This window comes from Zingiber officinale, chromosome 1B (assembly GCF_018446385.1).
Source record: "Zingiber officinale cultivar Zhangliang chromosome 1B, Zo_v1.1, whole genome shotgun sequence".
NCBI lineage: Eukaryota > Viridiplantae > Streptophyta > Magnoliopsida > Zingiberales > Zingiberaceae > Zingiber > Zingiber officinale.
This window is the reverse complement of record NC_055986.1, coordinates 156,670,209-156,680,279: the sequence shown is the minus strand read 5'-3', so window position 1 is coordinate 156,680,279 and position 10,071 is coordinate 156,670,209.

Here is a 10,071-nt window from a genome sequence, read left to right as displayed (position 1 = left end):
CTCATCAGCCCCTGACTGGAGAAGAGTTGGTCAGTAGAGCCTTAGTAGCTGAGCACTATCTGAACAGCATGAAGGCACAAAGAGAGCAGCACAAGCCAATCAAGATGGAGACCAAGACTGGGGGAAATCAGAAACCCCAGTTAAATAATCAGAACTGGAAAGGCAAGGGTACTAAAAGGAAGCAGTGGGATTCAGGAAGTAACCAGAAGGGAGGACCAGAAACCAAACAGACTAAGCTCTTTCCCTGCCCCAAATGTGGGAGAACACATCCAGGAGCCTGCCTCTTGGGTAAGACTGGATGTTATTCTTGTGGTCAAGAAGGACACATGGCCAAACAGTGTCCTAACAAGTTCAAAGCACCCCAGCCACAGCCAATACAATATGGAGCCAAGCCTCAACTACATTATATGCCTGCAACTCTGGAAGGACCTCAGATCAGTCAAGGAAGGTTGGAAGCTCCACCAGTTCCAGCCAATGCCGAGTATTCTCCTCAAGAGGAAGCTGCTAGTGCCTCCACGGTCGTAACAGGTCAAGTAGTTATTTTTCACATATAGCTACCGCACTATTTGATCTGGGGCGACCCATTCTTTTGTATCCATACCTTTTGCCAAAGAATTACAGGTACCTATAGAAAGCATGAATTCCAAGTTCCCGACAACCCTACCTTCGGGAAGTCATGGAATCTAGTCGGTGGCTTCGATCTGAATTTCAGATCGAGAGCTATGTGTTAATCTGGTAGTCCTCGCTATGCAGGATTTCGATATCATTTTGGGTATGGATTTCCTCAGCAAGTACAGTGCTTCAGTGGACTGCCGCAGAAGAAAAGTGATCTTTAGTCCAGAAGGTGAACCATCCTTTGAATTTACAGGAGTGCCAAAGAGGAAGACTCAGAAATTTCTCTCTTCCCTCACAGCTCACCAGATGCTAGCTAAAGGGTGTGCTGGTTTTCTTGCATGCATTGTGAGTACCAAGGAAGAAGAAAGACCTAAGCAGGGGGAAGTTCGGGTAGTCTGTGAGTATCCAGAGGTATTCCCAGAAGAGCTACCTGGACTACCTCCCAATAGAGAAGTAGAGTTTGAGATTGAACTGGTTCCTGGTACCGGTCCAATTTCAAAAGCTCCATACCGCATGTCCCCAGTGGAGTTGAAAGAGTTACAAGAACAACTTCAGGAGCTGCTTGACAAAGGCTTCATCCGCCCTAGTCATTCACCATGGGGAGCTCCTGTGTTGTTTGTCAAGAAGAAGGATGGATCTGTGCGAATGTGCATAGATTATAGAGCTCTGAATCAAGTGACCATCAAGAACAGGTATCCACTGCCTAGGATCGATGATTTATTTGATCAATTGAAAGGGGCAACAATGTTCTCTAAGATAGATCTGCGCTCTGGGTACCATCAGTTAAAAGTAAAGGAGAGTGATATACCCAGAACTGCTTTCAGGACCAGATATGGACACTATGAATTCGTGGTTATGCCTTTTGGTGTGACTAATGCACCTGCAGTCTTCATGGACTTGATGAATAGAGTGTTCAGTGAATACCTTGACAAATTTGTCATTGTGTTCATCGACGACATTCTAATCTATTCCAGAACCCCAGAAGAGCATGACACGCATTTGAGAATAGTCCTACAGACCCTTCAGCAAAGGCAGCTCTATGCTAAATTCTCAAAGTGCGAGTTCTGGTTGGAGCAGGTGGCATTTCTAGGTCATATTGTTTCAAAAGAAGGCATTCAAGTGGATTCGGCCAAAATAGAAGCGGTCAGCAACTGGAAAAGACCCAAGAATGCCAGGGAGATCATAAGCTTCCTTGGTTTAGCTGGGTACTACAGGAAATTTGTGGAGGACTTTTCCAGGATAGCCTCTCCACTTACAGCCCTCACCAGGAAGGACAAGAAGTTTGAATGGTCAGAGAAATGTGAGCAGAGTTTTCAAGAACTCAAGAAGAGACTGACCAGTGCTCCTATACTAACTGTTCCAGAGAGCGACAAGAGTTTTGACATCTACAGTGATGCTTCCAAGATGGGATTAGGAGCTGTACTCATGCAGGAAGGAAAAGTTATAGCTTATGCTTCCAGACAACTCAAAGACTATGAGAAGAACTATCCCACTCATGATCTAGAGCTGGCAGCTGTAGTCTTTGCACTGAAACTCTGGCGACACTACTTGTATGGAGGCCAGTGCAGAATCTTCACAGACCATCAGAGTCTTAAGTACTTCTTCACTCAGAAGGACTTAAACATGAGACAGCGCAGGTGGCTAGAGTTGGTCAAAGATTATGACTGTGAAATCCTCTACCACCCAGGTAAAGCTAATAAAGTGGCAGATGCACTAAGCAGAAAGTCCAGTGCATCCTTGATGTCCTTATCATCATTAGCTCTGCCACTACAGAAGGAGTTGTCAGATTTCGGACTTGAAATTATTTATGGGCAACTTTCTGCATTGACCCTAGAGTCAACCCTGCTTGAGGATATACAGAAAAAGCAAAGCGAAGATCCAGATATTCAAAAGATCAAGCAAGGGATACAAGAGGAAGGAAGTTCAGAATTTCGACTATCAGACAGTGGAATTCTTTATCAGGGGAATCGCCTTTGTGTTCCAAATGATGAAGAGCTGAGAAAGAAAATTTTAGAAGAAGCCCATAGTACACCATACTCCATGCATCCTGGTTCTACCAAGATGTACCAAGACGTGAAGCAGAAGTTCTGGTGGTCTGGACTCAAAAGAGATGTGGCTAAATATGTCAGTACCTGCCTGACATGTCAGAGGGTCAAAGTAGAACACCAGAGATTAGGAGGAGTTCTACAGCCTCTTCCAATACCAGAGTGGAAGTGGGAAGACATATCCATGGACTTCATAACAGGTCTCCCAAGAACTACGAATGGATATGATGCAATATGGGTAATAGTGGATAGATTGACCAAGTCTGCCCATTTTCTAGCCATCAAGGTGTCTCACTCTATAGAGCAGTTAGCACAGCTGTATGTTAAAGAGGTGATCAGACTTCACGGAGTTCCCAAATCTATCATTTCTGATAGAGATGGGCGCTTCACTTCACACTTTTGGGAGTGCGTTCAGAATGCACTAGGCGCCAAACTCAAGTTCAGCACAGCCTTCCATCCTCAAACTGATGGACAGACAGAGCGAGTAAATCAGATCTTAGAAGATATGCTCAGGGCTTGTGCACTAGATTTTAAGGGTAGTTGGTGCAAGTATCTGTGCTTAGCTGAGTTTGCCTACAACAACAGCTACCAAGCCACCATCAGGATGGCACCATATGAGGCGTTGTATGGCAGAAAGTGCAGATCACCTATATGCTGGCAAGAAGCAGGTGAAAGAAAGGAAATGGAAGTAGAGCTGGGCATTCAGACAGAGCTGATAGAAGAAACCACTCAGGCTATTCAGAAAATCAGGAGACTGCCCAGAGTAGACAGAAAAGCTATGCTGACACACGCCGTAGGCCACTGGAATTTCAAGTAGGAGATTCAGTTTTTCTTAAAGTTGCTCCTATGAAGGGAGTGATGAGATTTGGCAAGAAGGGCAAATTAAGTCCTCGCTATGTAGGACCTTACCTGATTACGGACAGGATTGGGAAGGTAGCTTACAAGCTAGAATTACCACAAGACATGTCAGCAATACACAATGTGTTTCATGTCTCCCTGTTAAAGAAGTGCCTCCATGACCCTAGCCAAGTGATTGAGCCTCAGTCAGTGCAGATCCAAGCGGATCTTAGTTTTGAGAGTAGACCTACACAGATAGTGGACAGAGCAGTCAAGAGACTAAGAAGGAAAGAAATACCACTAGTGAAGGTCGTCTGGCAGAACCAGGAACACGAGGAAGTCACTTGGGAGCGGGAAGACAGTATGAGACAGAAATATCCAGAACTATTCTAAGTTCGAGGACGAACTTTTTATAAGGTATGGGGAATTGTAACGACCTAATTTTCCCTATTTTGAGTTCTGAATATCTTTAAAAATATTTAAAAATGCTTTTGAAATATTCTAGAGATTTTTAGGAATTTTTAGAGTATTTTTATGCAATTTTTGGAGTCCGTTTGGTATTTTTACCGAGTGGAGAAAGTTTAAAAATTTCAAGAGCTAGGGTTCGAACCCAGTCTCTCGGCCCAAGCACTATTCGACCCAACCAACCGAGCTGAGCTCGTTTTGTTAACTAAGTGTGGCAACAAATATATTTAAGTAATAGATAGAACCGAAATAACCCAGGTTATTTAAGGAGATTAATTTCCTTCCCGAAACCTAAAACCTAATCTCTCCTTTTCTCCTCACGCACGCGACGCCGTTTTCTTCCCTCGGGCGAAATCGCAGCCAAGGCTAGGGTTTCCTCCTTACGACGTTGGCGAGGTGTTTTCCGGCCGGTCTCCACTCGTGGGTGACTATTCCGGCAAGGAGAGCTCGGGAAATACAAGGAAAAAGGTGGAATCGAAGCTCCACCGAAACCCTAGGGCGCTTCTCTTCGGTTGTAAGTCCAAGAACCCGATGTAAGTGCTTCTCACCTGCGGTAGGAGTAGCTCTCGGGGTTTTGTTTTGCATTTTGGTTGTAAAATGAACAATAGTAGCCTTTTCATTCTAGAATATGGAATTTATTTCAACCCTTGTTTTTAACAATCCGGGTTAAGATTTGGGATAAGTCCTTTTGGTTATTTTGATGCACGGCAGAGCCTTGATGTTTCCCTTGTTGGTCACAGCAAGTTGTTGATGTGTTTTTAGTGCTCGGATGGAAATTCTTGAGGGTTTTTCCTTGATTACCACAGCATGCTATTTAGATGTATTTACCTTAGACTTTAAGCATGATTAAGTAGTTAAACTTCCTTCAAGTTACAGCATGATCAAGGGACTGTTAAGATTTGAAATAAGGTAGTTTTTACAAGCTTATTGTGGGGAAAACTATCATTGCCGTGAGCCTAACTAAGGATACCATCTATGACCATGTAGTTTTTGGTTATTGGCTGTTGAAATTCAGTTTGAACATATCATGTTACATTCCAGTGGTATAGTTGTTCTTTTTAAATTACTGTGGAATTTAATTTGAGTAGGTACTGGTTTATATTTTTATATCAGTGACATATGGTTTAGAATCTCTTGTATACTGAATAAACGAGAGAAGTGCAAGTAAAGTGAGATAAAGTCACAATCTGATCCTAAATTTCAGAATTTAGAATCAAAGCACACTAAGTGCTTAAATCAATGCCAAGGCATTTTATTACAAGAAGTATTTAAAGAAGGATATAAAGAAAAGTATTTTACTTTTAAAGGGCATGTACCGGACACAAGGTCCAAGGGATGGGCTCCAAGTTGCCCCTAGACATAAGGTCTAGAAGTGTCTTAATGGTTTTGGGATTAGCTACCTCAATTCTCATTAAGAAAGGCGCGCAAAGTGGTACAATGTCGGGCCCAAGTAAAGTTGAATATTATTTTAAAGTATAAAAGTATTAATTTGGAAACAAACAGAACAAGTTCTTTTATCTAAGTTGCAAATTCTAGCAAGTTAAATGGTTGTTTCCTTTAGAGATGCATGATGTAGTTCTATATTGCTATTTTCATGTTGAGCATGTACTCCCTGCTTTCTTTAATGCTTATGTATTCCTTATCGGATTTTGTGAGTAGAAAGCACTTACTAAGCTTTTAGCTTATAGATACTACTTTTTCCTCCTACTGCAGATATAGATAAAAATAAAGGAAAAGCTAAAGTGGTGTAGAAGAAGGCGACAAGGAGTCGTTGATGGTGTGTGTGTGGTGGCTATTATGGAAGTTTGGGATTCTTGCTGAATGTTATACCTGCTGGTTTCTTTAATTTCTGCAAAAAGGAAATTGTTTTGAAATGCTAAGATGTGTTTAAATTGCTTCATTTATGTGTTAGAATCAATAAGATGGTAAATTTATATACTCAGTATTTTTCTTATCACTGCTGGAATGTTAAATCTGCTGGAATGTTAAATCTGTTGGGTTAAATTCGGATTGTTAATACTCAGAAATTTTATATGTTTGCTGGTATGTTATATGAGCTTTACTCTATGGAGGAAATTGGCATGGGAAGTTCGGTTTGCTAGATACTCAGTATCCCTATGTACATGCTAATTTTTGGTTACTGCTAGCTTGGAGTTATTCACTTGGAAACTATTTTGCATGCTAGTGTTTTATATTTTGTAGAAGTAACTGTTTAATGGTAGGGGAAATATATACTGATCGGCTTGTTAGGAAATGAATGAGTAGTAGTTTATTTCACTTTCTCTTAATTACGGTTTGGTTGTAGAATGAATAACTACATTCTGTAACAAGGGATGTTAGGTAGGATTTCATGAATGCAAGTTAACAAAGGAAGTAGCAAACAGTAGAGATACTTAAGCTTCATTGCCTATATGTTACACTTGCTTGTGTTACACTTATTTGCATGTTTAAATAAGTAAGAAGAAGAAAAAAAAAAAAGATCAGAGCAGTTTAAAGTTTTAGTTGATATGTGATATGTTTTAAACAAATAGATTAAAGCATTTCTAGTGTTGAAGTAGGTAGTACCAGTTATGTGTAGATAGTAGATTCAGTAGCGGTCACCCTTAGAGGAGTAGTAAGGAGGGTGGTCGTTACAAAGCATGCTTTAAGGAGCTTGGTTTTTAGTGGCTGCCGTGTATCTCAACTACTCTAGCTTAAATTTAATGTGCAAAAGGGATAAGTTAATACCCTTTGATTTTGGTTTAGGGCTGTCGTGTATTAATAGTAGTTCTATAGGGTTGCCGTGTATCTCAACTACTCTAGCTTAAATTAAATATGCAAGAGGGATAAGTTAATACCCTTTGATCTTGGTTTAGGGCTGCCGTGTATTAATAGTAGTTTTTTAGGGATGCTATAACATGAGGTTGAGATATGCTACTTCCATTCAAGTATATGGATTTGAGGTTCTTTATTCTAGCATGAGGTTTATATATGTTTTCTTGTTACACTCATTCTAGGATACAGATTTAAGTTTCTCTATTCTAACATGAGGTTTAGATATGTTTCCTCACTACCGTTTATTCCAGCAAGATTCACATATGTTTAGAGTCAGCTAGTTTAGTTCTCTTAATTCGAAGCATGCCGTATAGGTTTTAATTCCAACAATTTTTAGATTTAGTTTAAGCTTGTATGGTATGCAGATTTTTATAAGTATGACTTGCAGATTTTGATAAGTATTATATGCAGAACTCCAATCTTAGAACAGATTTTGATTAAGTTTGTAGGCATATTTGATTAAGCTTATAGTGCAGATTTGATTAAGCTTATAGTGCAGAATTTTGATTAAGCTTATAGTGCAGAATTTTGACTAAGCTTATAGTGCAGAATTTTGATTAAGTTTATAGTGCAGAATTTTGATTAAGTTTGTAGGCAGATTTGATTAAGCTTGTATGCAGATTTAGCTTTAGTGCAGTTTCAATAAGCATTTCAGTATAGTTTTATTAAGTATTTCCATGCATTTCTGTTAAACATTTCAGTGCAGAGTTAATAAGCATTTTAGTGCAGTTTTGTATGAGACATCCTTTTAATAGAGGTATTAACAAGTAAAAGAAAGATAAAGTATAAGAAAGAAAAAGGACAAGGCCTTAAGTAGATCCCAAAGTCAAGACTTTAGGGATTTTGGCACACAATGTGCTTGTTAAAATGCCAAGGCATTTAAAGAAGAAGTAATTAAGATAATAAGATATTTTACTTTGAAGAGGCTAGTACCCGACTTCCAAGGTTGTCGTTAAACAAATCCAAGTGTCCAATTCCAAGGTCTTGGCCCTGGTAGACCAAGGTCTGCTCTTTTTGGATTGGTCGCTCGCTACCCTAACCTATTAGGGAATGCGCATAAGATGGTACTACGCCTGGGCCCAAGAGAAGTTGATTATTATTTTGAAGTATTAAAGTATAAGTTTTAAACAAATGAAATAAAAGAATAAGTTTTTAAGCAAGTGAAATAAGATTCAGAAAGTGTTTAAAATTTCAGCAAGTTTTAGTTTTCCTTACGCTAGCATGTTATTCTGATTAGCTTTACATGTTTAGCATTCCAGTATGCATTGTTCTTTTGCTATTAGATGAGCATGTGTAGAATTTTCTTTAGAGCTTTCAGTTCTTGGATTTCAGTATATTTACATGCATATTCGAGTTTTTGTGAGTTTGACAGCGTTTACTAAGCATTCGGTTATAGTTTGCATTTCCTCTTACTGCAGATATAGAAAAGGAAAAGCTATAGCAAAAGAAGGCGACAAGGAGGTGCGGATGGATGTGTGATATGTGGACTATAGAAGCCTTGGGACCTAGTTTAAGAATTTGTTTAGATTAATTCTTTATTTAGGTTGATAAGAAAATTTTGGAGTTAGAAGTTGTATTTCATTATGTTTTCGCTATTTATTACTTGCATGATCTGATTTTATTAAACTGCGTGGTGATGTTATTTCTTTTGTGTATGTATGCTCCTTATAGTCACCGGTACAGAGAAGATGCTGCCGAAATTTTTCGGTAGGAACTTCTCTGGGGGCGTGACAAAGTTGAGTATTGCTAATATTATCATAAGTAACACTAGTAAGTAGAGTTAATAATTAAGTAACGGTCACCTTAGAGAGTAGTAAGGAAGGTGGGTCGTTACAAGTGGTGGTGGCCTCGCGATGGTATACGATGGACGGCGTGATATAGGTTTAGGTTTGGAGGGAAGAGTGAAGTGTTGCAAATTTTGGCTAAGTATTGGTGGGAAAATTAAATTATTTTATTTTGATTCATTAACACCACTTTTAACAACAGTTTTTTACTATCCGATTTCGTAGATAGAAGAAGGAAGCTATCATAGACACCGGGGTTTAAAAATCGCTGTTAAAATCGATGTCTATTAACGAAAAAAGGCGCTCATAGATATCGGCTAAAAAAACCGATGTCTATAAGAGAAAATCTGCGCTCATAGACATCGCTTTTTGGAAAAACCGGTGTAAAATACTTAAAGACATCGAAATTTGCTTAAAACCGCTGTTGTTCCACCGATGTTTATGAGGGTTTTTCTTATAGTGAATGTAGTGGAATAAAGAACAAGTAAGACAAAAGCAATGCTAACATAATTTCTTTTACTTGGTTTGGAGCCTGTGATAACTCTTACTCCAAGGCCCACAATCATTAATCGCTTTCATTGGGCAATCACTATAGATCCAAAAGGATTTACAAATATGAAAGTACAAGTATTAACAAAAATAAAGTGTACTGACAATAAATGATTGGTAGGTCGTTTATTGTCGGAGCAGCAATTAGGCGTTGTTGAGTTGTTCCAGAATAGCGCGCACGTAAGAAGTTCATTCTAAATGAATTGTTCAAAGCTGTTGGTCGACCCTCCTTTTATAGCCGAGCCAGACTTGATCCAGATCCATTAATCTCAGGATCAGTCTTTGACTTGACGCCGATCGATCGACCGATCCAGGTCTTTGGTCAACCGAACCCTCTGAACCTGCTCAGCTTCTCATCCACATGCTTTTTCTCAAATAAGAGTCTTTGTTCGGTCGACCGATCCATTCGTTCGATCAACTGATCCCCAGCTCATCTAGTCCGATCAACTCGACTCGACTACGTCGATGTCTATCTATTGCCCGGTCGACTGAACCCCAGGTTTGGTCAACCGATCCCTTAGTTGAACCCAATCAGCTTGCTATAAATCCAATCTGTTTGCTTAGAGGTTCAATCAATCGATCCCTGGTTCGGTCGACCGATCAAGGCTGAAACTAACCCTACACAATTATTAGTTTCCCTACAAAACAGAGTTAGAAAAATAGCAAAATAATAGAAAAGCAATATATGACTTTTGACAGCCTTCGGACTATCCGGTTCTGACTTTCGAATTTCCTCCGAAAACCCTAGGTCAAACTGGTGCCTACGGTTCTCTCTTCGGGGAATGCGTTCTCACCTACTCCTCTTAGGAGTGTTACCTTTTATCAAACCGGTCCTCTAGATCGACTGAACTTTTGCTCAGCACCTGAGAGTTTCACCTGGTCTTCATGCTGGATGTCCGCTCCACGACCTGTCCAGACTTTCACCTGGTTCGCGACCCTAGGATTTTCACCTAGAGTTCCTG